The sequence below is a fragment of the Leuresthes tenuis genome, unplaced genomic scaffold (assembly GCF_036924035.1).
Source record: "Leuresthes tenuis unplaced genomic scaffold, fLeuTen1.0.hap1 SCAF_1, whole genome shotgun sequence".
Lineage (NCBI taxonomy): Eukaryota > Metazoa > Chordata > Actinopteri > Atheriniformes > Atherinopsidae > Leuresthes > Leuresthes tenuis.
The window spans coordinates 44,287,543-44,311,138 of record NW_027325355.1 but is presented as its reverse complement, the minus strand read 5'-3'; the positions used below and the strand labels follow the sequence as shown (position 1 = coordinate 44,311,138).

The window sequence follows — 23,596 nt, the reverse complement described above, 5'->3', positions numbered from 1 at the left end:
CTAACAAAGCAGCAGCAGCTGAAGATGACCAACTTCCTCGTGTGTCACAGGGCGATCAGACATTGCAACAAAAGACATGTAGGTGGTAGAGAGAAGAGAAAAAGCTTACAGCACCTGGTATTCCCAAGCGGTGTCCCATCAAAGTACTAACCAGAACCAGCCCTCCTTGGCTTCCGAGATCAGACAAGGTCAGACATATTCAGGGTGGTTTGTCCGTAAGTAACAATCTCTGTGACAAATGTGCACTATATAGGCAATGGAATCATACACTTCCTCTATGTAACCAGATAATTGCCGAGAAAGGCTGATATGTAGTGGGCACATCTTCTTCCCTGACGTGATAATTCTCTCCAGCTGAAAATGAGACTCTCAGATCACTTTGTGTCTGCCAACAAAGCAGCAGCAGCTGAAGATGACCAACTTCCTCATGTGTCACAGGGTGATCAGACGTTGCAACAAAAGACATGCAGGTGGTAGAGAGAAGAGAAAAAGCTTACAGCACCTGGTATTCCCAAGCAGTCTCCCATCCAAGTACTAACGAGGCCCAAACATGCTTGACTTCCAAGATCAGACAAGGTCGGGCTTATTCAGGGTGGTGTGGCCGTAAGCAACAATATCTGTGACAAATGTGCATTATATAGGTACTGGAATCATACACTTCCTCTATGTAACCAGATAATTGCCGAGAAAGGCTGACTTGTAGTGGGCACATCTTCTTCCCTGATGTGATTATTCTCTGCAGCTGAAATTGACACTCTCAGATCACTTCGTGTCTGCCAACAAAGACGCAGCAGCAGCTGAAGATGACCAACTTCCTCATGTGTCACAGGAGGATCAGACGTTGCCACAAAAGACATGAAGGTGGTAGAGAGTAGAGAAGAAGCTTACAGCACCTGGTATTCCCAAGTGGTCTCCCATGCAAGTACTAACCAGGCCCAACCCTGCTTGGCTTCCAAGATCAGACGAGGTCAGGCATGTTCCGGGTGGTGTGGCCGTAAGCAGCAATGTCTCTGACAAATGTGCATTATATAGGTACTGGAATCATACGGTTCCTCTATGCAACCAGATAATTGCCGAGAAAGGCTGATGTGTAGCGGGTAAATCATCTTCTCTGATGTGATCATTCTCTGCAACTGAAACTGAGACTCTCAGATCACTTCATGTCTGCCAACAAAGCAGCAGCAGCTGAAGATGACCAACTTCCTCATGTGTCACAGGGTGGTCAGACGTTGCAACAAAAGACATGCAGGTGGTTGAGAGAAGAGAAAAAGCTTACAGCACCTGGTATTCCCAAGTTGTCTCCAATTCAAGTACTAACAAGGCCCAACCCTGCTTGGCTTCCAAGATCAGACGAGCTCGGGCATGTTCAGGGTGGTGTGGCCGTAAGCGACAATGTCTTTGACAAATGTGCATTATATAGGTAATGGAATCATACGGTTCCTCTATGTAACCAGATAATTGCCGAGAAAGGCTGACTTGTAGTGGGCAAATCTTCTTCCCTCATGTGATCATTCTCTGCAGCTGAAACTGAGACTCTCAGATCACTTCGTGTCTGCCAACAAAGCAGCAGCAGCTGCTGAAGATGACCAACTTCCTCATGTGTCACAGGGTGATCAGACGTTGCAACAAAAGACATGCAGGTGGTCGAAAGAAGAGAAAAAGCTTAAAGCACCTGGTATTCCCAAGAGGTCTTCCATCCAAGTACTAACCAGGCCCAACCGTGCTTGGCTTCCGAGATCAGACGAGGTCGGGCATGTTCAACGTGGTGTGGCCGTAAGCAACAATGTCACTGACAAATGTGCATCATATAGGTACTGGAATCATACGGTTCCTCTATGCAACTAGATAATTGCAGAGAAAGGCTGATGTGTAGCTGGCATATCATCTTCTCTGATGTGATCATTCTCTGCAGCTGAAACTGAGACTCTCAGATCACTTCGTGTCTGCCAACAAAGCAGCAGCAGCTGAAGATGACCAACTTCCTCATGTGTCACAGGGTGATCAGATGTTGCAACAAAAGACATGCAGGTGGTAGAGAGAAGAGAAAAAGCTTACAGCACCTGGTATTCCCAAGCAGTCTCCCACCCAAGTACTAACCAGGCACAATCCTGCTTGGCTTCCGAGATCAGGCGAGGTCGGGCATATTATATTCAGGGTGGTGTGGCCGTAAGCGACAATCTCTGTGACAAATGTGCATTATATAGGTACTGGAATCATACGGTTCCTCTATGTAACCAGATAATTGCAGAGAAAGGCTTATGTGTAGTGGGCACATCTTCTTCCCTGACGTGATTATTCTCTGCAGCTGAAACTGAGACTCTCAGATCACTTCGTGTCTCCCAACAAAGCAGCAGAAGCTGAAGATGACCAACTTCCTCATGTGTCACAGGGTGATCAGACGTTGCAACAAAAGACATTCAGGTGGTCCAGAGAAGAGATAAAGCTTACAGCACCTGGTATTCCCAAGCAGTCTCCCACCCAAGTACTAACCAGGCCAACCGTGCTTGGCTTCCGAGATCAGACGAGGTCGGGCATGTTCAGGGTGGTGTGGCCGTAAGTAATAATCTCTGTGACAAATGTGCATTATATAGGTACTAGAATCATACGGTTCCTCTATGTAACCAGATAATTGCCAAGAAAGGCTGATGTGTAGTGGGCACATATTCTTCCCTGATGTGATTATTCTCTGCAGCTGAAACTGAGACTCTCAGATCACTTTGTGTCTGCCAACAAAGCAGCAGCAGCTGAAGATGACCAACTTCCTCATGTGTCACAGGGTGATCAGACGTTGCAACAAAAGACATTCAGGTGGTCCAGAGAAGAGATAAAGCTTACAGCACCTGGTATTCCCAAGCAGTCTCCCACCCAAGTACTAACCAGGCCAACCGTGCTTGGCTTCCGAGATCAGACGAGGTCGGGCATGTTCAGGGTGGTGTGGCCGTAAGTAATAATCTCTGTGACAAATGTGCATTATATAGGTACTGGAATCATACGGTTCCTCTATGTAACCAGATAATTGCCAAGAAAGGCTGATGTGTAGTGGGCACATATTCTTCCCTGATGTGATTATTCTCTGCAGCTGAAACTGAGACTCTCAGATCACTTTGTGTCTGCCAACAAAGCAGCAGCAGCTGAAGATGACCAACTTCCTCATGTGTCACAGGGTGATCAGACGTTGCAACAAAAGACATGCAGGTGGTAGAGAGAAGAGAAAAAGCTTACAGCACCTGGTATTCCCAAGCAGTCTCCCACCCAAGTACTAACCAGGCACAATCCTGCTTGGCTTCCGAGATCAGACGAGGTCGGGCATATTATATTCAGGGTGGTGTGGCCGTAAGCGACAATCTCTGTGACAAATGTGCATTATATAGGTACTGGAATCATACGGTTCCTCTATGTAACCAGATAATTGCAGAGAAAGGCTTATGTGTAGTGGGCACATCTTCTTCCCTGACGTGATTATTCTCTGCAGCTGAAACTGAGACTCTCAGATCACTTCGTGTCTCCCAACGAAGCAGCAGAAGCTGAAGATGACCAACTTCCTCATGTGTCACAGGGTGATCAGACGTTGCAACAAAAGACATTCAGGTGGTCCAGAGAAGAGATAAAGCTTACAGCACCTGGTATTCCCAAGCAGTCTCCCACCCAAGTACTAACCAGGCCAACCGTGCTTGGCTTCCGAGATCAGACGAGGTCGGGCATGTTCAGGGTGGTGTGGCCGTAAGTAATAATCTCTGTGACAAATGTGCATTATATAGGTACTGGAATCATACGGTTCCTCTATGTAACCAGATAATTGCCAAGAAAGGCTGATGTGTAGTGGGCACATATTCTTCCCTGATGTGATTATTCTCTGCAGCTGAAACTGAGACTCTCAGATCACTTTGTGTCTGCCAACAAAGCAGCAGCAGCTGAAGATGACCAACTTCCTCATGTGTCACAGGGTGATCAGACGTTGCAACAAAAGACATTCAGGTGGTCCAGAGAAGAGATAAAGCTTACAGCACCTGGTATTCCCAAGCAGTCTCCCACCCAAGTACTAACCAGGCCAACCGTGCTTGGCTTCCGAGATCAGACGAGGTCGGGCATGTTCAGGGTGGTGTGGCCGTAAGTAATAATCTCTGTGACAAATGTGCATTATATAGGTACTGGAATCATACGGTTCCTCTATGTAACCAGATAATTGCCAAGAAAGGCTGATGTGTAGTGGGCACATATTCTTCCCTGATGTGATTATTCTCTGCAGCTGAAACTGAGACTCTCAGATCACTTTGTGTCTGCCAACAAAGCAGCAGCAGCTGAAGATGACCAACTTCCTCATGTGTCACAGGGTGATCAGACGTTGCAACAAAAGACATGCAGGTTGTAGAGAGAAGAGAAAAAGCTTACAGCAAATGGTATTTTCAAGCGGTCTCCCACCCAAGTACTAACCAGGCCCAACCCTGCTTGGCTTCCGAGATCAGACGAGGTCAGGCATATTGAGGGTGGTGTGGCCGTAAGCAACAATGTCTGTGACAAATGTGCATTATATAAGTACAGGAATCATACGGTTCCTCTATGCAACCAGTTAATTTCCGAGAAAGGCTGATGTGTACTGGGCACATCTTCTTCCCTGACGTGATTATTCTCTGCAGCTGAAACTGAGACTCTCAGATCACTTTGTGTCTGCCAACAAAGCAGCAGCAGCTGAAGATGACCAACTTCCTCATGTGTCACAGGGTGATCAGACGTTGCAACAAAAGACATGCAGGTGGTAGAGAGAAGAGAAAAAGCTTACAGCACCTGGTATTCCCAGACAGTCTCCCACCCAAGTACTAACCAGGCACAATCCTGCTTGGCTTCCGAGATCAGACGAGGTCGGGCATATTATATTCAGGGTGGTGTGGCCGTAAGCGACAATCTCTGTGACAAATGTGCATTATATAGGTACTGGAATCATACGGTTCCTCTATGTAACCAGATAATTGCAGAGAAAGGCTTATGTGTAGTGGGCACATCTTCTTCCCTGACGTGATTATTCTCTGCAGCTGAAACTGAGACTCTCAGATCACTTCGTGTCTCCCAACAAAGCAGCAGAAGCTGAAGATGACCAACTTCCTCATGTGTCACAGGGTGATCAGACGTTGCAACAAAAGACATTCAGGTGGTCCAGAGAAGAGATAAAGCTTACAGCACCTGGTATTCCCAAGCAGTCTCCCACCCAAGTACTAACCAGGCCAACCGTGCTTGGCTTCCGAGATCAGACGAGGTCGGGCATGTTCAGGGTGGTGTGGCCGTAAGTAATAATCTCTGTGACAAATGTGCATTATATAGGTACTAGAATCATACGGTTCCTCTATGTAACCAGATAATTGCCAAGAAAGGCTGATGTGTAGTGGGCACATATTCTTCCCTGATGTGATTATTCTCTGCAGCTGAAACTGAGACTCTCAGATCACTTTGTGTCTGCCAACAAAGCAGCAGCAGCTGAAGATGACCAACTTCCTCATGTGTCACAGGGTGATCAGACGTTGCAACAAAAGACATTCAGGTGGTCCAGAGAAGAGATAAAGCTTACAGCACCTGGTATTCCCAAGCAGTCTCCCACCCAAGTACTAACCAGGCCAACCGTGCTTGGCTTCCGAGATCAGACGAGGTCGGGCATGTTCAGGGTGGTGTGGCCGTAAGTAATAATCTCTGTGACAAATGTGCATTATATAGGTACTGGAATCATACGGTTCCTCTATGTAACCAGATAATTGCCAAGAAAGGCTGATGTGTAGTGGGCACATATTCTTCCCTGATGTGATTATTCTCTGCAGCTGAAACTGAGACTCTCAGATCACTTTGTGTCTGCCAACAAAGCAGCAGCAGCTGAAGATGACCAACTTCCTCATGTGTCACAGGGTGATCAGACGTTGCAACAAAAGACATGCAGGTTGTAGAGAGAAGAGAAAAAGCTTACAGCAAATGGTATTTTCAAGCGGTCTCCCACCCAAGTACTAACCAGGCCCAACCCTGCTTGGCTTCCGAGATCAGACGAGGTCAGGCATATTGAGGGTGGTGTGGCCGTAAGCAACAATGTCTGTGACAAATGTGCATTATATAAGTACAGGAATCATACGGTTCCTCTATGCAACCAGTTAATTTCCGAGAAAGGCTGATGTGTACTGGGCACATCTTCTTCCCTGACGTGATTATTCTCTGCAGCTGAAACTGAGACTCTCAGATCACTTTGTGTCTGCCAACAAAGCAGCAGCAGCTGAAGATGACCAACTTCCTCATGTGTCACAGGGTGATCAGACGTTGCAACAAAAGACATGCAGGTGGTAGAGAGAAGAGAAAAAGCTTACAGCACCTGGTATTCCCAGACAGTCTACCATCCAAGTACTAACCAGGCCCAAACCTGCTTGGCTTCTGAGATCAGACGAGGTCGGGCATATTCAGGGTGGTGTGGCCGTAAGCAACCATAACTGTGACAAATGTGCATTATATAGGTACTGGAATCATACAGTTCCTCTATGTAACCAGATAATTGCCGTGAAAAGCTGATAAGTAGTGGGCACATCTTCTTCCCTGACGTGATTATTCTCTCGAGCTGAAACTGAGACTCTCAGATCACTTTGTGTCTGCCAACAAAGCAGCAGAAGCTGAAGATGACCAACTTCCTCATGTGTCACAGGGTGATCAGACATTGCAACAAAAGACATGCAGGTGGTAGAGAGAAGAGAAAAAGCTTACAGCTCCTGGTATTCCCAAGCGGTCTCCCATTTAAGTACTAACCAGGCCCAACCCTCCTTGGCTACCGAGATCAGACGAGGTCGGGCGTGTTCAGGGTGGTGTGGCCGTAAGCAACAATGTCTGTGACAAATGTGCATTATATAGGCACTGGAATCATACGGTTCCTCTATGCAACCAGATAATTGCCGAGAAAGGCACACTTGTAGTGGGCAAATCTTCTTCCCTCATGTGATCATTCTCTGCAGCTGAAACTGAGACTCTCAGATCACTTCGTGTCTGCCAACAAAGCAGCAGCAGCTGAAAATGACCACCTTTCTCATGTGTCACAGGGTGATCAGACGTTGCAACAAAAGACATGCAGGTGGTCGAGAGAAGAGAAAAAGCTTAGAGCACCTGGTATTCCCAAGAGGTCTTCCATCCAAGTACTAACCACGCCCAACCCTCCTTGGCTTCCGAGATCAGACGAGGTCGGGCATGTTCAGGGTGGTGTGGCCGTAAGCAACAATGTCTCTGACAAATGTGCATTATATAGGTACTGGAATCATACGGTTCCTCTATGCAACCAGATCATTTCCGAGAAAGGCTGATGTGTAGTGGGCACATCTTCTTCCCTGACGTGATTATTCTCTGCAGCTGAAACTGAGACTCTCAGATCACTTCGTGTCTGCCAACAAAGCAGCAGTAGCTGAAGATGACCAACTTCCTCATGTGTATCAGGGTGATCAGACGTTGCAACAAAAGACATGCAGGTGGTAGAGAGAAGAGAAAAAGCTTACAGCACCTGGTATTCCCAGAGAGTCTACCATCCAAGTACTAACCAGGCCAAAACCTGCTTGGCTTCCGAGATCAGACGTGGTCAGGCATTTTCAGGGTGGTGTGGCCGTAATTAACCATAACTGTGACAAATGTGCATTATAAAGGTACTGGAATCATACAGTTCCTCTATGTAACCAGATAATTGCCGAGAAAAGCTGATAAGTAGTGGGCACATCTTCTTCCCTGACGTGATTATTCTCTCGAGCTGAAACTGAGACTCTCAGATCACTTCGTGTCTGCCAACAAAGCAGCAGAAGCTGAAGATGACCAACTTCCTCATGTGTCACAGGGTGATCAGACGTTGCAACAAAAGACATGCAGGTGGTAGAGAGAAGAGAAAAAGCTTAAGGCACCTGGTATTCCCAAGCGGTCTACCATTCAAGTACTAACCAGGCCCAACCCTGCTTGGCTTCCGAGATCAGACGAGGTCGGGCTTATTCAGGGTGGTGTGGCCGTAAGCAACAATATCAGTGACAAATGTGCATTATATAGGTACTGGAATCATACACTTCCTCTGTGTAACCAGATAATTGCCGAAAAAGGCTGACTTGTAGTGGGTTCATCTTTCTCCTTGATGTGATTATTCTCTTCAGCTGAAACTGAGACTCTCAGATCACCTCGTGTCTATCAACAAAGCAGCAGCAGCTGAAGATGACCAACTTCTTCACGTGTCACAGGGTGATCAGACGTTGCAACAAAAGACATGCAGGTGGTAGAGAGAAGAGAAAAAGCTTACAGCACCTGGTATTCCCAAGCTGTCTCCCATCCAAGTACTAACCAGGTACAACCTTCTTGGTGTCCGAGATCAGACGAGGTCGGGCTTATTCAGGGTGGTGTGGCCGTAAGCAACAATGTCTCTGACAAATGTGCATTATATAGGTACTGGAATCATACGGTTCCTCTATGCAACCAGATAATTGCCGAGAAAGGCTGATGTGTAGCGGGCAAATCATCTTCTCTGATGTGATCATTCTCTGCAACTGAAACTGAGACTCTCAGATCACTTTGTGTAAGCCAACAAAGCAGCAGCAGCTGAAGATGACCAACTTCCTCATGTGTCACAGGGTGATCAGACGTTGCAACAAAAGACATGCAGGTTGTAGAGAGAAGAGAAAAAGCTTACAGCACCTGGTATTCCCAAGCAGTCTCCCATCCAAGTACTAAGCAGGCTCAACCCTGCTTGGCTTCCGAGATCAGACGAGGTCGGGTATGTTCAGGGTGGTGTGGCCGTAAGCAACAATGTGTCTGACAAAAGTGCATTATATAAGTACAGGAATCATACGGTTCCTCTATGTAACCAGATAATTGCTGAGAAAGGCTGATGTGTAGTGGGCACATCTTCTTCCCTGACGTGATTATTCTCTTCAGCTGAAACTGAGACTCTCAGATCACTTCGTGTCTTCCAACAAAGCAGCAGCAGCTGAAGATGACCAACTTCCTCATGTGTCACAGGGTGATCAGACGTTGCAACAAAAGACATGCAGGTTGTAGAGAGAAGAGAAAACGCTTACAGCACCTGGTATTCCCAAGCAGTCTCCCATTAAAGTACTAACCAGGCCCAACCCTCCTTGGCTTCCGAGATCAGACGAGGTCGGGCATATTCAGGGTGGTGTGGCCGTAAGGAACAATTTCTGTGACAAATGTGCATTATATAAGTACTGGAATCATACACTTCCTCTATGTAACCAGATAATTTCCGAGAAAGGCTCACTTGTTATGGGCACTTCTTCTTCCCTGATGTGATCATTCTCTGCAGCTGAAACTGAGACTCTCAGATCACTTCGTGTCTGCCAACAAAGCAGCAGCAGCTGCTGAAGATGACCAACTTCCTCATGTGTCACAGGGTGATCAGACGTTGCAACAAAAGACATGCAGGTGGTAGAGAGAAGAGAAAAAGCTTAAAGCACCTGGTATTCCCAAGAGGTCTTCCATCCAAGTACTAACCAGGCCCAACCCTCCTTGGCTTCCGAGATCAGACGAGGTCGGGCATGTTCAGGGTGGTGTGGCCGTAAGCAACAATGTCTCTGACAAATGTGCATTATATAGGTACTGGAATCATACGGTTCCTCTATGCAACCAGTTAATTTCCGAGAAAGGCTGATGTGTACTGGGCACATCTTCTTCCCTGACGTGATTATTCTCTGCAGCTGAAACTGAGACTCTCAGATCACTTTGTGTCTGCCAACAAAGCAGCAGCAGCTGAAGATGACCAACTTCCTCATGTGTCACAGGGTGATCAGACGTTGCAACAAAAGACATGCAGGTGGTAGAGAGAAGAGAAAAAGCTTACAGCACCTGGTATTCCCAGACAGTCTACCATCCAAGTACTAACCAGGCCCAAACCTGCTTGGCTTCTGAGATCAGACGAGGTCGGGCATATTCAGGGTGGTGTGGCCGTAAGCAACCATAACTGTGACAAATGTGCATTATATAGGTACTGGAATCATACAGTTCCTCTATGTAACCAGATAATTGCAGAGAAAAGCTGATAAGTAGTGGGCACATCTTCTTCCCTGACGTGATTATTCTCTCGAGCTGAAAGTGAGACTCTCAGATCACTTTGTGTCTGCCAACAAAGCAGCAGAAGCTGAAGATGACCAACTTCCTCATGTGTCACAGGGTGATCAGACATTGCAACAAAAGACATGCAGGTGGTAGAGAGAAGAGAAAAAGCTTAAAGCACCTGGTATTCCCAAGAGGTCTTCCATCCAAGTACAAACCATGCCCAACCCTGCTTGGTTTCCGAGATCAGACGAGGTCGGGCATGTTCAGGGTTGTGTGGCCGTAAGCAACAATGTCTCTGACAAATGTGCATTATATAGGTACTGGAATCATACGGTTCCTCTATGCACCCAGATAATTGCAGAGAAAGGCTGATGTGTAGCGGGCATATCATCTTCTCTGATGTGATCATTCTCTGCAACTGAAACTGAGACTCTCAGATCACTTCGTGTCAGCCAACAAAGCAGCAGCAGCTGAAGATGACCAACTTCCTCATGTGTCACAGGGTGATCAGACGTTGCAACAAAAGACATGCAGGTGGTAGAGAGAAGAGAAAAAGCTTACAGCACCTGGTATTCCCAAGAGGTCTTCCATCCAAGTACTAACCACGCCCAACCCTCCTTGGCTTCCAAGATCAGACGAGGTCGGGCATATTCAGGGTGGTGCGGCCGTAAGCAACAATAGCTGTGACAAATGTGCATTATATACGTACTGGAATCATACACTTCTTCTATGTAACCAGATAATTGCAGAGAAAGGCTGACTTGTAGTGGGCACATCTTCTTCCCTGATGTGATTATTCTCTTCAGCTGAAACTGAGACTCTCAGATCACTTCGTGTCTGCCAACAAAGCAGCAGAAGCTGAAGATGACCAACTTCCTCATGTGTCACAGGGTGATCAGATGTTGCAACAAAAGACATGCAGGTGGTAGAGAGAAGAGAAAAAGCTTACAGCACCTGGTATTCCCAAGCTGTCTCCCATCCAAGTACTAACCAGGTAAAACCTTCTTGGTGTCCGAGATCAGACGAGGTCGGGCTTATTCAGGGTGGTGTGGCCGTAAGCAACAATGTCTCTGACAAATGTGCATTATATAGGTACTGGAATCATACGGTTCCTCTATGCAACCAGATAATTGCCGAGAAAGGCTGATGTGTAGCGGGCAAATCATCTTCTCTGATGTGATCATTCTCTGCAACTGAAACTGAGACTCTCAGATCACTTTGTGTCAGCCAACAAAGCAGCAGCAGCTGAAGATGACCAACTTCCTCATGTGTCACAGGGTGATCAGATGTTGCAACAAAAGACATGCAGGTTGTAGAGAGAAGAGAAAACGCTTACAGCACATGGTATTCCCAAGAGGTCTTCCATCCAAGTACTAACCACGCCCAACCCTCCTTGGCTTCCGAGATCAGACGAGGTCGGGTATGTTCAGGGTGGTGTGGCCGTAAGCAACAATGTCTCTGACAAATGTGCATTATATAGGTACTGGAATCATACGGTTCCTCTATGCAACCAGATCATTTCCGAGAAAGGCTGATGTGTAGTGGGCACATCTTCTTCCCTGACGTGATTATTCTCTGCAGCTGAAACTGAGACTCTCAGATCACTTTGTGTCTGCCAACACAGCAGCAGCAGCTGAAGATGACCAACTTCCTCATGTGTCACAGGGTGATCAGACGTTGCAACAAAAGACATGCAGGTGGTAGAGAGAAGAGAAAAAGCTTACAGCACCTGGTATTCCCAGACAGTCTACCATCCAAGTACTAACCAGGCCCAAACCTGCTTGGCTTCCGAGATCAGACGTGGTCGGGCATATTCAGGGTGATGTGGCCGTAAGCAACCATAACTGTGACAAATGTGCATTATATAGGTACTGGAATCATACAGTTCCTCTATGTAACCAGATAATTGCCGAGAAAAGCTGATAAGTAGTGGGCACATCTTCTTCCCTGACGTGATTATTCTCTCGAGCTGAAACTGAGACTCTCAGATCACTTTGTGTCTGCCAACAAAGCAGCAGAAGCTGAAGATGACCAACTTCCTCATGTGTCACAGGGTGATCAGACGTTGCAACAAAAGACATGCAGGTGGTACAGAGAAGAGAAAAAGCTTACAGCACCTCGTATTCCCAAGAGGTCTTCCATCCAAGTACAAACCAGGCCCAACTGTGCTTGGCTTCCGAGATCAGACTAGGTCGGGCATGTTCAGGGTTGTGTGGCCGTAAGCAACAATGTCTCTGACAAATGTGCATTATATAGGTACTGGAATCATACGGTTCCTCTATGCAACCAGATAATTGCCGAGAAAGGCTGATGTGTAGCGGGCATATCATCTTCTCTGATGTGATCATTCTCTGCAACTGAAACTGAGGCTCTCAGATCACTTCGTGTCAGCCAACAAAGCAGCAGCAGCTGAAGATGACCAACTTCCTCATGTGTCACAGGGTGATCAGACGTTGCAACAAAAGACATGCAGGTGGTAGAGAGAAGAGAAAAAGCTTACAGCACCTGGTATTCCGAAGTGGTCTCCCATCCAAGTACTAACCAGGCCCAACCCTGCTTTTCTTCCAAGATCAGACGAGGTCAGGGATATTCAGGGTGGTGCGGCCGTAAGCAACAATATCGGTGACAAATGTGCATTATATAGGTACTGGAATCATACACTTCCTCTGTGTAACCAGATAATTGCCGAAAAAGGCTGACTTGTAGTTGGTTCATCTTCCTCCTTGATGTGATTATTCTCTTCAGCTGAAACTGAGACTCTCAGATCACCTCGTGTCTATCAACAAAGCAGCAGCAGCTGAAGATGACCAACTTCTTCACGTGTCACAGGGTGATCAGACGTTGCAACAAAAGACATGCAGGTGGTAGAGAGAAGAGAAAAAGCTTACAGCACCTGGTATTCCCAAGCTGTCTCCCATCCAAGTACTAACCAGGTACAACCTTCTTGGTGTCCGAGATCAGACGAGGTCGGGCTTATTCAGGGTGGTGTGGCCGTAAGCAACAATGTCTCTGACAAATGTGCATTATATAGGTACTGGAATCATACGGTTCCTCTATGCAACCAGATAATGGCCGAGAAAGGCTGATGTGTAGCGGGCAAATCATCTTCTCTGATGTGATCATTCTCTGCAACTGAAACTGAGACTCTCAGATCACTTTGTGTCAGCCAACAAAGCAGCAGCAGCTGAAGATGACCAACTTCCTCATGTGTCACAGGGTGATCAGACGTTGCAACAAAAGACATGCAGGTTGTAGAGAGAAGAGAAAATGCTTACAGCACCTGGTATTCCCAAGCAGTCTCCCATCCAAGTACTAAGCAGGTTCAACCCTGCTTGGCTTCCAAGATCAGACGAGGTCGGGTATGTTCAGGGTGGTGTGGCCGTAAGCAACAATGGGTCTGACAAAAGTGCATTATATAACTACAGGAATCATACGGTTCCTCTATGTAACCAGATAATTGCTGAGAAAGGCTGATGTGTAGTGGGCACATCTTCTTCCCTGACGTGATTATTCTCTTCAGTTGAAACTGAGACTCTCAGATCACTTCGTGTCTTCCAACAAAGCAGCAGCAGCTGAAGATGGCCAACTTCCTCATGTGTCACAGGGTGATCAGACGTTGCAACAAAAGACATGCAGGTGGTACAGAGAAGAGAAAAAGCTTACAGCACCTCGTATTCCCAAGCGGTCTCCCATTTAAGTACTAACCAGGCCCAACCCTCCTTGGCTACCGAGATCAGACGAGGTCGGGCATGTTCAGGGTGGTGTGGCCGTAAGCAACAATGTCTGTGACAAATGTGCATTATATAGGTACTGGATTCATACGGTTCCTCTATGTAACCAGATAATTGCCGAGAAAGGCTGACTTGTAGTGGGCAAATCTTCTTCCCTCATGTGATCATTCTCTGCAGCTGAAACTGAGACTCTCAGATCACTTCGTGTCTGCCAACAAAGCAGCAGCAGCTGAAGATGACCACCTTCCTCATGTGTCACAGGGTGATCAGACGTTGCAACAAAAGACATGCAGGTGGTAGAGAGAAGAGAAAAAGCTTACAGCACCTGGTATTCCCAGACAGTCTACCATCCAAGTACTAACCAGGCCCAAACCTGCTTGGCTTCCGAGATCAGACGTGGTCGGGCATATTCAGGGTGGTGTGGCCGTAAGCAACCATAACTGTGACAAATGTGCATTATATAGGTAATGGAATCATACAGTTCCTCTATGTAACCAGATAATTGCCGAGAAAAGCTGATAAGTAGTGGGCACATCTTCTTCCCTGACGTGATTATTCTCTCGAGCTGAAACTGAGACTCTCAGATCACTTTGTGTCTGCCAACAAAGCAGCAGAAGCTGAAGATGACCAACTTCCTCATGTGTCACAGGGTGATCAGACGTTGCAACAAAAGACATGCAGGTGGTACAGAGAAGAGAAAAAGCTTACAGCACCTCGTATTCCCAAGAGGTCTTCCATCCAAGTACAAACCAGGCCCAACTGTGCTTGGCTTCCGAGATCAGACTAGGTCGGGCATGTTCAGGGTTGTGTGGCCGTAAGGAACAATTTCTGTGACAAATGTGCATTATATAGGTACTGGAATCATACAATTCCTCTATGTAACCAGATAATTGCAGAGAAAGGCTGACTTGTTATGGGCACATCTTCTTCCCTGATGTGATTATTCTCTGCAGCTGAAACTGAGACTCTCAGATCACTTCGTGTCTGCCAACAAAGCAGCAGCAGCTGAAGATGACCAACTTCCTCATGTGTCACAGGGTGATCAGACGTTGCAACAAAAGACATGCAGGTGGTCGAGAGAAGACAAAAAGCTTACAGCTCCTGGTATTCCCAAGCGGTCTCCCATTTAAGTACTAACCAGGCCCAACCCTCCTTGGCTACCGAGATCAGACGAGGTCGGGCATGTTCAGGGTGGTGTGGCCGTAAGCAACAATGTCTGTGACAAATGTGCATTATATAGGTACTGGATTCATACGGTTCCTCTATGTAACCAGATAATTGCCGAGAAAGGCTGACTTGTAGTGGGCAAATCTTCTTCCCTCATGTGATCATTCTCTGCAGCTGAAACTGAGACTCTCAGATCACTTCGTGTCTGCCAACAAAGCAGCAGCAGCTGAAGATGACCACCTTCCTCATGTGTCACAGGGTGATCAGACGTTGCAACAAAAGACATGCAGGTGGTCGAGAGAAGAGAAAAAGCTTACAGCACCTGGTGTTCCCAAGCAGTCTACCATCCAAGTACTAACCACGCCCAACCCTCCTTGGCTTCCGAGATCAGACGAGGTCGGGTATGTTCAGGGTGGTGTGGCCGTAAGCAACAATGTCTCTGACAAATGTGCATTATATAGGTACTGGAATCATACGGTTCCTCTATGCAACCAGATCATTTCCGAGAAAGGCTGATGTGTAGTGGGCACATCTTCTTCCCTGACGTGATTATTCTCTGCAGCTGAAACTGAGACTCTCAGATCACTTTGTGTCTGCCAACACAGCAGCAGCAGCTGAAGATGACCAACTTCCTCATGTGTCACAGGGTGATCAGACGTTGCAACAAAAGACATGCAGGTGGTAGAGAGAAGAGAAAAAGCTTACAGCACCTGGTATTCCCAGACAGTCTACCATCCAAGTACTAACCAGGCCCAAACCTGCTTGGCTTCCGAGATCAGACTTGGTCGGGCATATTCAGGGTGGTGTGGCCGTAAGCAACCATAACTGTGACAAATGTGCATTATATAGGTACTGGAATCATACAGTTCCTCTATGTAACCAGATAATTGCCGAGAAAAGCTGATAAGTAGTGGGCACATCTTCTTCCCTGACGTGATTATTCTCTCGAGCTGAAACTGAGACTCTCAGATCACTTTGTGTCTGCCAACAAAGCAGCAGAAGCTGAAGATGACCAACTTCCTCATGTGTCACAGGGTGATCAGACGTTGCAACAAAAGACATGCAGGTGGTACAGAGAAGAGAAAAAGCTTACAGCACCTCGTATTCCCAAGAGGTCTTCCATCCAAGTACAAACCAGGCCCAACTGTGCTTGGCTTCCGAGATCAGACTAGGTCGGGCATGTTCAGGGTTGTGTGGCCGTAAGCAACAATGTCTCTGACAAATGTGCATTATATAGGTACTGGAATCATACGGTTCCTCTATGCAACCAGATAATTGCAGAGAAAGGCTGATGTGTAGCGGGCATATCATCTTCTCTGATGTGATCATTCTCTGCAACTGAAACTGAGGCTCTCAGATCACTTCGTGTCAGCCAACAAAACAGCAGCAGCTGAAGATGACCAACTTCCTCATGTGTCACAGGGTGATCAGACGTTGCAACAAAAGACATGCAGGTGGTAGAGAGAAGAGAAAAAGCTTACAGCACCTGGTATTCCGAAGTGGTCTCCCATCCAAGTACTAACCAGGCCCAACCCTGCTTTTCTTCCAAGATCAGACGAGGTCAGGTATATTCAGGGTGGTGCGGCCGTAAGCAACAATATCGGTGACAAATGTGCATTATATAGGTACTGGAATCATACACTTCCTCTGTGTAACCAGATAATTGCCGAAAAAGGCTGACTTGTAGTTGGTTCATCTTCCTCCTTGATGTGATTATTCTCTTCAGCTGAAACTGAGACTCTCAGATCACCTCGTGTCTATCAACAAAGCAGCAGCAGCTGAAGATGACCAACTTCTTCACGTGTCACAGGGTGATCAGACGTTGCAACAAAAGACATGCAGGTGGTAGAGAGAAGAGAAAAAGCTTACAGCACCTGGTATTCCCAAGCTGTCTCCCATCCAAGTACTAACCAGGTACAACCTTCTTGGTGTCCGAGATCAGACGAGGTCGGGCTTATTCAGGGTGGTGTGGCCGTAAGCAACAATGTCTCTGACAAATGTGCATTATATAGGTACTGGAATCATACGGTTCCTCTATGCAACCAGATAATGGCCGAGAAAGGCTGATGTGTAGCGGGCAAATCATCTTCTCTGATGTGATCATTCTCTGCAACTGAAACTGAGACTCTCAGATCACTTTGTGTCAGCCAACAAAGCAGCAGCAGCTGAAGATGACCAACTTCCTCATGTGTCACAGGGTGATCAGACGTTGCAACAAAAGACATGCAGGTTGTAGAGAGAAGAGAAAATGCTTACAGCACCTGGTATTCCCAAGCAGTCTCCCATCCAAGTACTAAGCAGGTTCAACCCTGCTTGGCTTCCAAGATCAGACGAGGTCGGGTATGTTCAGGGTGGTGTGGCCGTAAGCAACAATGGGTCTGACAAAAGTGCATTATATAAGTACAGGAATCATACGGTTCCTCTATGTAACCAGATAATTGCTGAGAAAGGCTGATGTGTAGTCGGCACATCTTCTTCCCTGACGTGATTATTCTCTTCAGTTGAAACTGAGACTCTCAGATCACTTCGTGTCTTCCAACAAAGCAGCAGCAGCTGAAGATGGCCAACTTCCTCATGTGTCACAGGGTGATCAGACGTTGCAACAAAAGACATGCAGGTGGTCGAGAGAAGACAAAACGCTTACAGCACCTGGTATTCCCAAGCAGTCTCCCATTAAAGTACTAACCAGGCCCAACCCTCCTTGGCTTCCGAGATCAGACGAGGTCGGGCTTATTCAGGGTGGTGTGGCCGTAAGGAACAATTTCTGTGACAAATGTGCATTATATAGGTACTGGAATCATACAATTCCTCTATGTAACCAGATAATTGCAGAGAAAGGCTGACTTGTTATGGGCACATCTTCTTCCCTGATGTGATTATTCTCTGCAGCTGAAACTGAGACTCTCAGATCACTTCGTGTCTGCCAACAAAGCAGCAGCAGCTGAAGATGACCAACTTCCTCATGTGTCACAGGGTGATCAGACGTTGCAACAAAAGACATGCAGGTGGTCGAGAGAAGACAAAAAGCTTACAGCTCCTGGTATTCCCAAGCGGTCTCCCATTTAAGTACTAACCAGGCCCAACCCTCCTTGGCTACCGAGATCAGACGAGGTCGGGCATGTTCAGGGTGGTGTGGCCGTAAACAACAATGTCTGTGACAAATGTGCATTATATAGGTACTGGAATCATACGGTTCCTCTATGTAACCAGATAATTGCCGAGAAAGGCTGACTTGTAGTGGGCAAATCTTCTTCCCTCATGTGATCATTCTCTGCAGCTGAAACTGAGACTCTCAGATCACTTCGTGTCTGCCAACAAAGCAGCAGCAGCTGAAGATGACCACCTTCCTCATGTGTCACAGGGTGATCAGACGTTGCAACAAAAGACATGCAGGTGGTCGAGAGAAGAGAAAAAGCTTACAGCACCTGGTATTCCCAAGAGGTCTTCCATCCAAGTACTAACCACGCCCAACCCTCCTTGGCTTCCGAGATCAGACGAGGTCGGGTATGTTCAGGGTGGTGTGGCCGTAAGCAACAATGTCTCTGACAAATGTGCATTATATAGGTACTGGAATCATACGGTTCCTCTATGCAACCAGATCATTTCCGAGAAAGGCTGATGTGTAGTGGGCACATCTTCTGCCCTGACGTGATTATTCTCTGCAGCTGAAACTGAGACTCTCAGATCACTTTGTGTCTGCCAACACAGCAGCAGCAGCTGAAGATGACCAACTTCCTCATGTGTCACAGGGTGATCAGACGTTGCAACAAAAGACATGCAGGTGGTAGAGAGAAGAGAATCAGCTTACAGCACCTGGTATTCCCAGATATTCTACCATCCAAGTACTAACCAGGCCCAAACCTGCTTGGCTTCCGAGATCAGACGTGGTCAGGCATATTCAGGGTGGTGTGGCCGTAAGCAACCATAACTGTGACAAATGTGCATTATATAGGTACTGGAATCATACAGTTCCTCTATGTAACCAGATAATTGCCGAGAAAAGCTGATAAGTAGTGGGCACATCTTCTTCCCTGACGTGATTATTCTCTCGAGCTGAAACTGAGACTCTCAGATCACTTTGTGTCTGCCAACAAAGCAGCAGAAGCTGAAGATGACCAACTTCCTCATGTGTCACAGGGTGATCAGACGTTGCAACAAAAGACATGCAGGTGGTACAGAGAAGAGAAAAAGCTTACAGCACCTCGTATTCCGAAGTGGTCTCCCATCCAAATACTAACGAGGCCCAACCCTGCTTTTCTTCCAAGATCAGACGAGGTCAGGTATATTCAGGGTGGTGCGGCCGTAAGCAACAATATCGGTGACAAATGTGCATTATATAGGTACTGGAATCATACACTTCCTCTGTGTAACCAGATAATTGCCGAAAAAGGCTGACTTGTAGTGGGCACATCATCTTCCTCCTTGATGTGATTATTCTCTTCAGCTGAAACTGAGACTCTCAGATCACCTCGTGTCTATCAACAAAGCAGCAGCAGCTGAAGATGACCAACTTCTTCACGTGTCACAGGGTGATCAGACGTTGCAACAAAAGACATGCAGGTGGTAGAGAGAAGAGAAAAAGCTTACAGCACCTGGTATTCCCAAGCTGTCTCCCATCCAAGTACTAACCAGGTACAACCTTCTTGGTGTCCGAGATCAGACGAGGTCGGGCTTATTCAAGGTGGTGTGGCCGTAAGCAACAATGTCTCTGACAAATGTGCATTATATAGGTATTGGAATCATACGGTTCCTCTATGCAACCAGATAATTGCCGAGAAAGGCTGATGTGTAGCGGGCAAATCATCTTCTCTGATGTGATCATTCTCTGCAACCGAAACTGAGACTCTCAGATCACTTTGTGTCAGCCAACAAAGCAGCAGCAGCTGAAGATGACCAACTTCCTCATGTGTCACAGGGTGATCAGACGTTGCAACAAAAGACATGCAGGTTGTAGAGAGAAGAGAAAACGCTTACAGCACCTGGTATTCCCAAGCAGTCTCCCATCCAAGTACTAAGCAGGTTCAACCCTGCTTGGCTTCCGAGATCAGACGAGGTCGGGTATGTTCAGGGTGGTGTGGCCGTAAGCAACAATGTGTCTGACAAAAGTGCATTATATAAGTACAGGAATCATACGGTTCCTCTATGTAACCAGATAATTGCTGAGAAAGGCTGATGTGTAGTGGGCACATCTTCTTCCCTGACGTGATTATTCTCTTCAGTTGAAACTGAGACTCTCAGATCACTTCGTGTCTTCCAACAAAGCAGCAGCAGCTGAAGATGGCCAACTTCCTCATGTGTCACAGGGTGATCAGACGTTGCAAGAAAAGACATGCAGGTTGTAGAGAGAAGAGAAAACGCTTACAGCACCTGGTATTCCCAAGCAGTCTCCCATTAAAGTACTAACCAGGCCCAACCCTCCTTGGCTTCCGAGATCAGACGAGGTCGGGCTTATTCAGGGTGGTGTGGCCGTAAGGAACAATTTCTGTGACAAATGTGCATTATATAGGTACTGGAATCATACAATTCCTCTATGTAACCAGATAATTGCAGAGAAAGGCTGACTTGTTATGGGCACATCTTCTTCCCTGATGTGATCATTCTCTGCAGCTGAAACTGAGACTCTCAGATCACTTCGTGTCTGCCAACAAAGCAGCAGCAGCTGAAGATGACCAACTTCCTCATGTGTCACAGGGTGATCAGACGTTGCAACAAAAGACATGCAGGTGGTCGAGAGAAGACAAAAAGCTTACAGCTCCTGGTATTCCCAAGTGGTCTCCCATCCAAGTACTAACCAGGCCCAACCCTCCTTGGCTACCGAGATCAGACGAGGTCGGGCATGTTCAGGGTGGTGTGGCCGTAAGCAACAATGTCTGTGACAAATGTGCATTATATAGGTACTGGAATCATACGGTTCCTCTATGTAACCAGATAATTGCCGAGAAAGGCTGACTTGTAGTGGGCAAATCTTCTTCCCTCATGTGATCATTCTCTGCAGCTGAAACTGAGACTCTCAGATCACTTCGTGTCTGCCAACAAAGCAGCAGAAGCTGAAGATGACCACCTTCCTCATGTGTCACAGGGTGATCAGACGTTGCAACAAAAGACATGCAGGTGGTCGAGAGAAAAGAAAAAGCTTACAGCACCTGGTATTCCCAAGAGGTCTTCCATCCAAGTACTAACCACGCCCAACCCTCCTTGGCTTCCGAGATCAGACGAGGTAGGGTATGTTCAGGGTGGTGTGGCCGTAAGCAACAATGTCTCTGACAAATGTGCATTATATAGGTACTGGAATCATACGGTTCCTCTATGCAACCAGATCATTTCCGAGAAAGGCTGATGTGTAGTGGGCACATCTTCTTCCCTGACGTGATTATTCTCTGCAGCTGAAACTGAGACTCTCAGATCACTTTGTGTCTGCCAACAAAGCAGCAGCAGCTGAAGATGACCAACTTCCTCATGTGTCACAGGGTGATCAGACGTTGCAACAAAAGACATGGAGGTGGTAGAGAGAAGAGAATCAGCTTACAGCACCTGGTATTCCCAGATAGTCCACCATCCAAGTACTAACCAGGCCCAACCCTGCTTTTCTTCCAAGATCAGACGAGGTCAGGCATATTCAGGGTGGTGCGGCCGTAAGCAACAATAGCTGTGTCAAATGTGCATTATATAGGTACTGGAATCATACACTTCTTCTATGTAACCAGATAATTGCAGAGAAAGGCTGACTTGTAGTGGGCACATCTTCTTCCCTGACGTGATTATTCTCTGTAGCTGAAACTGAGACTCTCAGATCACTTTGTGTCTGCCAACAAAGCAGCAGCAGCTGAAGATGACCAACTTCCTCATGTGTCACAGGGTGATCAGACGTTGCAACAAAAGACATGCAGGTGGTAGAGAGAAGAGAAGAAGCTTACAGCACCTGGTATTCCCAGATAGTCCACCATCCAAGTACTAACCAGGCCCAACCCTGCTTTTCTTCCAAGATCAGACGAGGTCAGGCATATTCAGGGTGGTGCGGCCGTAAGCAACAATAGCTGTGACAAATGTGCATTATATAGGTACTGGAATCATACACTTCTTCTATGTAACCAGATAATTGCAGAGAAAGGCTGACTTGTAGTGGGCACATCTTCTTCCCTGACGTGATTATTCTCTGTAGCTGAAACTGAGACTCTCAGATCACTTTGTGTCTGCCAACAAAGCAGCAGCAGCTGAAGATGACCAACTTCCTCATGTGTCACAGGGTGATCAGACGTTGCAACAAAAGACATGCAGGTTGTAGAGAGAAGAGAAAACGCTTACAGCACCTGGTATTCCCAAGCAGTCTCCCATCCAAGTACTAAGCAGGTTCAACCCTGCTTGGCTTCCGAGATCAGACGAGGTCGGGTATGTTCAGGGTGGTGTGGCCGTAAGCAACAATGTGTCTGACAAAAGTGCATTATATAAGTACAGGAATCATACGGTTCCTCTATGTAACCAGATAATTGCTGAGAAAGGCTGATGTGTAGTGGGCACATCTTCTTCCCTGACGTGATTATTCTCTTCAGTTGAAACTGAGACTCTCAGATCACTTCGTGTCTTCCAACAAAGCAGCAGCAGCTGAAGATGGCCAACTTCCTCATGTGTCACAGGGTGATCAGACGTTGCAAGAAAAGACATGCAGGTTGTAGAGAGAAGAGAAAACGCTTACAGCACCTGGTATTCCCAAGCAGTCTCCCATCCAAGTACTAACCACGCCCAACCCTCCTTGGCTTCCGAGATCAGACGAGGTCGGGTATGTTCAGGGTGGTGTGGCCGTAAGCAACAATGTCTCTGACAAATGTGCATTATATAGGTACTGGAATCATACGGTTCCTCTATGCAACCAGATCATTTCCGAGAAAGGCTGATGTGTAGTGGGCACATCTTCTTCCCTGACGTGATTATTCTCTGCAGCTGAAACTGAGACTCTCAGATCACTTTGTGTCTGCCAACACAGCAGCAGCAGCTGAAGATGACCAACTTCCTCATGTGTCACAGGGTGATCAGACGTTGCAACAAAAGACATGCAGGTGGTAGAGAGAAGAGAAAAAGCTTACAGCACCTGGTATTCCCAGACAGTCTACCATCCAAGTACTAACCAGGCCCAAACCTGCTTGGCTTCCGAGATCAGACGTGGTCGGGCATATTCAGGGTGGTGTGGCCGTAAGCAACCATAACTGTGACAAATGTGCATTATATAGGTACTGGAATCATACAGTTCCTCTATGTAACCAGATAATTGCCGAGAAAAGCTGATAAGTAGTGGGCACATCTTCTTCCCTGACGTGATTATTCTCTCGAGCTGAAACTGAGACTCTCAGATCACTTTGTGTCTGCCAACAAAGCAGCAGAAGCTGAAGATGACCAACTTCCTCATGTGTCACAGGGTGATCAGACGTTGCAACAAAAGACATGCAGGTGGTACAGAGAAGAGAAAAAGCTTACAGCACCTCGTATTCCCAAGAGGTCTTCCATCCAAGTACAAACCAGGCCCAACTGTGCTTGGCTTCCGAGATCAGACTAGGTCGGGCATGTTCAGGGTTGTGTGGCCGTAAGCAACAATGTCTCTGACAAATGTGCATTATATAGGTACTGGAATCATACGGTTCCTCTATGCAACCAGATAATTGCCGAGA

The 23,596-nt window shown here is 46.9% G+C and overlaps 56 pseudogenes; all 56 read right to left on the bottom strand.

Moving 5' to 3' along the window:
* Positions 1-490: 490 nt before the first annotated feature.
* On the bottom strand, positions 491-609 carry LOC140296004 (5S ribosomal RNA; annotated as a pseudogene).
* A 272-nt stretch (positions 610-881) lies between these two features.
* Positions 882-1,000, bottom strand: LOC140303617 (5S ribosomal RNA; annotated as a pseudogene).
* A 269-nt stretch (positions 1,001-1,269) lies between these two features.
* Positions 1,270-1,388, bottom strand: LOC140313980 (5S ribosomal RNA; annotated as a pseudogene).
* A 272-nt stretch (positions 1,389-1,660) lies between these two features.
* Positions 1,661-1,779, bottom strand: LOC140269762 (5S ribosomal RNA; annotated as a pseudogene).
* Positions 1,780-2,048: 269 nt separating this feature from the next.
* LOC140293701 (5S ribosomal RNA) lies at positions 2,049-2,172 on the bottom strand (annotated as a pseudogene).
* A 269-nt stretch (positions 2,173-2,441) lies between these two features.
* LOC140290203 (5S ribosomal RNA) lies at positions 2,442-2,559 on the bottom strand (annotated as a pseudogene).
* A 269-nt stretch (positions 2,560-2,828) lies between these two features.
* On the bottom strand, positions 2,829-2,946 carry LOC140290201 (5S ribosomal RNA; annotated as a pseudogene).
* Positions 2,947-3,215: 269 nt separating this feature from the next.
* Positions 3,216-3,339, bottom strand: LOC140289830 (5S ribosomal RNA; annotated as a pseudogene).
* Positions 3,340-3,608: 269 nt separating this feature from the next.
* LOC140290199 (5S ribosomal RNA) lies at positions 3,609-3,726 on the bottom strand (annotated as a pseudogene).
* Positions 3,727-3,995: 269 nt separating this feature from the next.
* On the bottom strand, positions 3,996-4,113 carry LOC140290198 (5S ribosomal RNA; annotated as a pseudogene).
* Positions 4,114-4,382: 269 nt separating this feature from the next.
* On the bottom strand, positions 4,383-4,501 carry LOC140293322 (5S ribosomal RNA; annotated as a pseudogene).
* Positions 4,502-4,770: 269 nt separating this feature from the next.
* On the bottom strand, positions 4,771-4,894 carry LOC140290641 (5S ribosomal RNA; annotated as a pseudogene).
* A 269-nt stretch (positions 4,895-5,163) lies between these two features.
* LOC140290197 (5S ribosomal RNA) lies at positions 5,164-5,281 on the bottom strand (annotated as a pseudogene).
* Positions 5,282-5,550: 269 nt separating this feature from the next.
* On the bottom strand, positions 5,551-5,668 carry LOC140290196 (5S ribosomal RNA; annotated as a pseudogene).
* Positions 5,669-5,937: 269 nt separating this feature from the next.
* LOC140293321 (5S ribosomal RNA) lies at positions 5,938-6,056 on the bottom strand (annotated as a pseudogene).
* A 269-nt stretch (positions 6,057-6,325) lies between these two features.
* Positions 6,326-6,444, bottom strand: LOC140270353 (5S ribosomal RNA; annotated as a pseudogene).
* A 269-nt stretch (positions 6,445-6,713) lies between these two features.
* Positions 6,714-6,832, bottom strand: LOC140300279 (5S ribosomal RNA; annotated as a pseudogene).
* Positions 6,833-7,101: 269 nt separating this feature from the next.
* LOC140289410 (5S ribosomal RNA) lies at positions 7,102-7,220 on the bottom strand (annotated as a pseudogene).
* Positions 7,221-7,489: 269 nt separating this feature from the next.
* On the bottom strand, positions 7,490-7,608 carry LOC140295224 (5S ribosomal RNA; annotated as a pseudogene).
* Positions 7,609-7,877: 269 nt separating this feature from the next.
* On the bottom strand, positions 7,878-7,996 carry LOC140301005 (5S ribosomal RNA; annotated as a pseudogene).
* A 656-nt stretch (positions 7,997-8,652) lies between these two features.
* LOC140299849 (5S ribosomal RNA) lies at positions 8,653-8,771 on the bottom strand (annotated as a pseudogene).
* Positions 8,772-9,040: 269 nt separating this feature from the next.
* LOC140275686 (5S ribosomal RNA) lies at positions 9,041-9,159 on the bottom strand (annotated as a pseudogene).
* Positions 9,160-9,431: 272 nt separating this feature from the next.
* LOC140307213 (5S ribosomal RNA) lies at positions 9,432-9,550 on the bottom strand (annotated as a pseudogene).
* Positions 9,551-9,819: 269 nt separating this feature from the next.
* LOC140270348 (5S ribosomal RNA) lies at positions 9,820-9,938 on the bottom strand (annotated as a pseudogene).
* Positions 9,939-10,207: 269 nt separating this feature from the next.
* Positions 10,208-10,326, bottom strand: LOC140291443 (5S ribosomal RNA; annotated as a pseudogene).
* A 269-nt stretch (positions 10,327-10,595) lies between these two features.
* Positions 10,596-10,714, bottom strand: LOC140289493 (5S ribosomal RNA; annotated as a pseudogene).
* A 656-nt stretch (positions 10,715-11,370) lies between these two features.
* Positions 11,371-11,489, bottom strand: LOC140299473 (5S ribosomal RNA; annotated as a pseudogene).
* A 269-nt stretch (positions 11,490-11,758) lies between these two features.
* Positions 11,759-11,877, bottom strand: LOC140268759 (5S ribosomal RNA; annotated as a pseudogene).
* Positions 11,878-12,146: 269 nt separating this feature from the next.
* Positions 12,147-12,265, bottom strand: LOC140296526 (5S ribosomal RNA; annotated as a pseudogene).
* A 269-nt stretch (positions 12,266-12,534) lies between these two features.
* On the bottom strand, positions 12,535-12,653 carry LOC140313116 (5S ribosomal RNA; annotated as a pseudogene).
* A 656-nt stretch (positions 12,654-13,309) lies between these two features.
* On the bottom strand, positions 13,310-13,428 carry LOC140280075 (5S ribosomal RNA; annotated as a pseudogene).
* Positions 13,429-13,697: 269 nt separating this feature from the next.
* On the bottom strand, positions 13,698-13,816 carry LOC140319160 (5S ribosomal RNA; annotated as a pseudogene).
* A 269-nt stretch (positions 13,817-14,085) lies between these two features.
* LOC140302247 (5S ribosomal RNA) lies at positions 14,086-14,204 on the bottom strand (annotated as a pseudogene).
* A 269-nt stretch (positions 14,205-14,473) lies between these two features.
* On the bottom strand, positions 14,474-14,592 carry LOC140297265 (5S ribosomal RNA; annotated as a pseudogene).
* A 269-nt stretch (positions 14,593-14,861) lies between these two features.
* On the bottom strand, positions 14,862-14,980 carry LOC140306312 (5S ribosomal RNA; annotated as a pseudogene).
* A 269-nt stretch (positions 14,981-15,249) lies between these two features.
* Positions 15,250-15,368, bottom strand: LOC140270162 (5S ribosomal RNA; annotated as a pseudogene).
* Positions 15,369-15,637: 269 nt separating this feature from the next.
* LOC140281882 (5S ribosomal RNA) lies at positions 15,638-15,756 on the bottom strand (annotated as a pseudogene).
* Positions 15,757-16,025: 269 nt separating this feature from the next.
* Positions 16,026-16,144, bottom strand: LOC140296524 (5S ribosomal RNA; annotated as a pseudogene).
* Positions 16,145-16,413: 269 nt separating this feature from the next.
* On the bottom strand, positions 16,414-16,532 carry LOC140300385 (5S ribosomal RNA; annotated as a pseudogene).
* Positions 16,533-17,188: 656 nt separating this feature from the next.
* Positions 17,189-17,307, bottom strand: LOC140280068 (5S ribosomal RNA; annotated as a pseudogene).
* Positions 17,308-17,576: 269 nt separating this feature from the next.
* On the bottom strand, positions 17,577-17,695 carry LOC140288610 (5S ribosomal RNA; annotated as a pseudogene).
* Positions 17,696-17,964: 269 nt separating this feature from the next.
* LOC140316348 (5S ribosomal RNA) lies at positions 17,965-18,083 on the bottom strand (annotated as a pseudogene).
* A 269-nt stretch (positions 18,084-18,352) lies between these two features.
* LOC140300529 (5S ribosomal RNA) lies at positions 18,353-18,471 on the bottom strand (annotated as a pseudogene).
* A 269-nt stretch (positions 18,472-18,740) lies between these two features.
* Positions 18,741-18,859, bottom strand: LOC140291246 (5S ribosomal RNA; annotated as a pseudogene).
* Positions 18,860-19,128: 269 nt separating this feature from the next.
* On the bottom strand, positions 19,129-19,247 carry LOC140279353 (5S ribosomal RNA; annotated as a pseudogene).
* Positions 19,248-19,519: 272 nt separating this feature from the next.
* LOC140297012 (5S ribosomal RNA) lies at positions 19,520-19,637 on the bottom strand (annotated as a pseudogene).
* Positions 19,638-19,906: 269 nt separating this feature from the next.
* On the bottom strand, positions 19,907-20,025 carry LOC140313651 (5S ribosomal RNA; annotated as a pseudogene).
* A 269-nt stretch (positions 20,026-20,294) lies between these two features.
* On the bottom strand, positions 20,295-20,413 carry LOC140288609 (5S ribosomal RNA; annotated as a pseudogene).
* A 269-nt stretch (positions 20,414-20,682) lies between these two features.
* Positions 20,683-20,801, bottom strand: LOC140299661 (5S ribosomal RNA; annotated as a pseudogene).
* Positions 20,802-21,070: 269 nt separating this feature from the next.
* LOC140285602 (5S ribosomal RNA) lies at positions 21,071-21,189 on the bottom strand (annotated as a pseudogene).
* A 269-nt stretch (positions 21,190-21,458) lies between these two features.
* Positions 21,459-21,577, bottom strand: LOC140279073 (5S ribosomal RNA; annotated as a pseudogene).
* Positions 21,578-21,846: 269 nt separating this feature from the next.
* Positions 21,847-21,965, bottom strand: LOC140279062 (5S ribosomal RNA; annotated as a pseudogene).
* A 269-nt stretch (positions 21,966-22,234) lies between these two features.
* On the bottom strand, positions 22,235-22,353 carry LOC140313643 (5S ribosomal RNA; annotated as a pseudogene).
* Positions 22,354-22,622: 269 nt separating this feature from the next.
* On the bottom strand, positions 22,623-22,741 carry LOC140309235 (5S ribosomal RNA; annotated as a pseudogene).
* Positions 22,742-23,010: 269 nt separating this feature from the next.
* LOC140302244 (5S ribosomal RNA) lies at positions 23,011-23,129 on the bottom strand (annotated as a pseudogene).
* Positions 23,130-23,398: 269 nt separating this feature from the next.
* Positions 23,399-23,517, bottom strand: LOC140296523 (5S ribosomal RNA; annotated as a pseudogene).
* Positions 23,518-23,596: the final 79 nt, after the last annotated feature.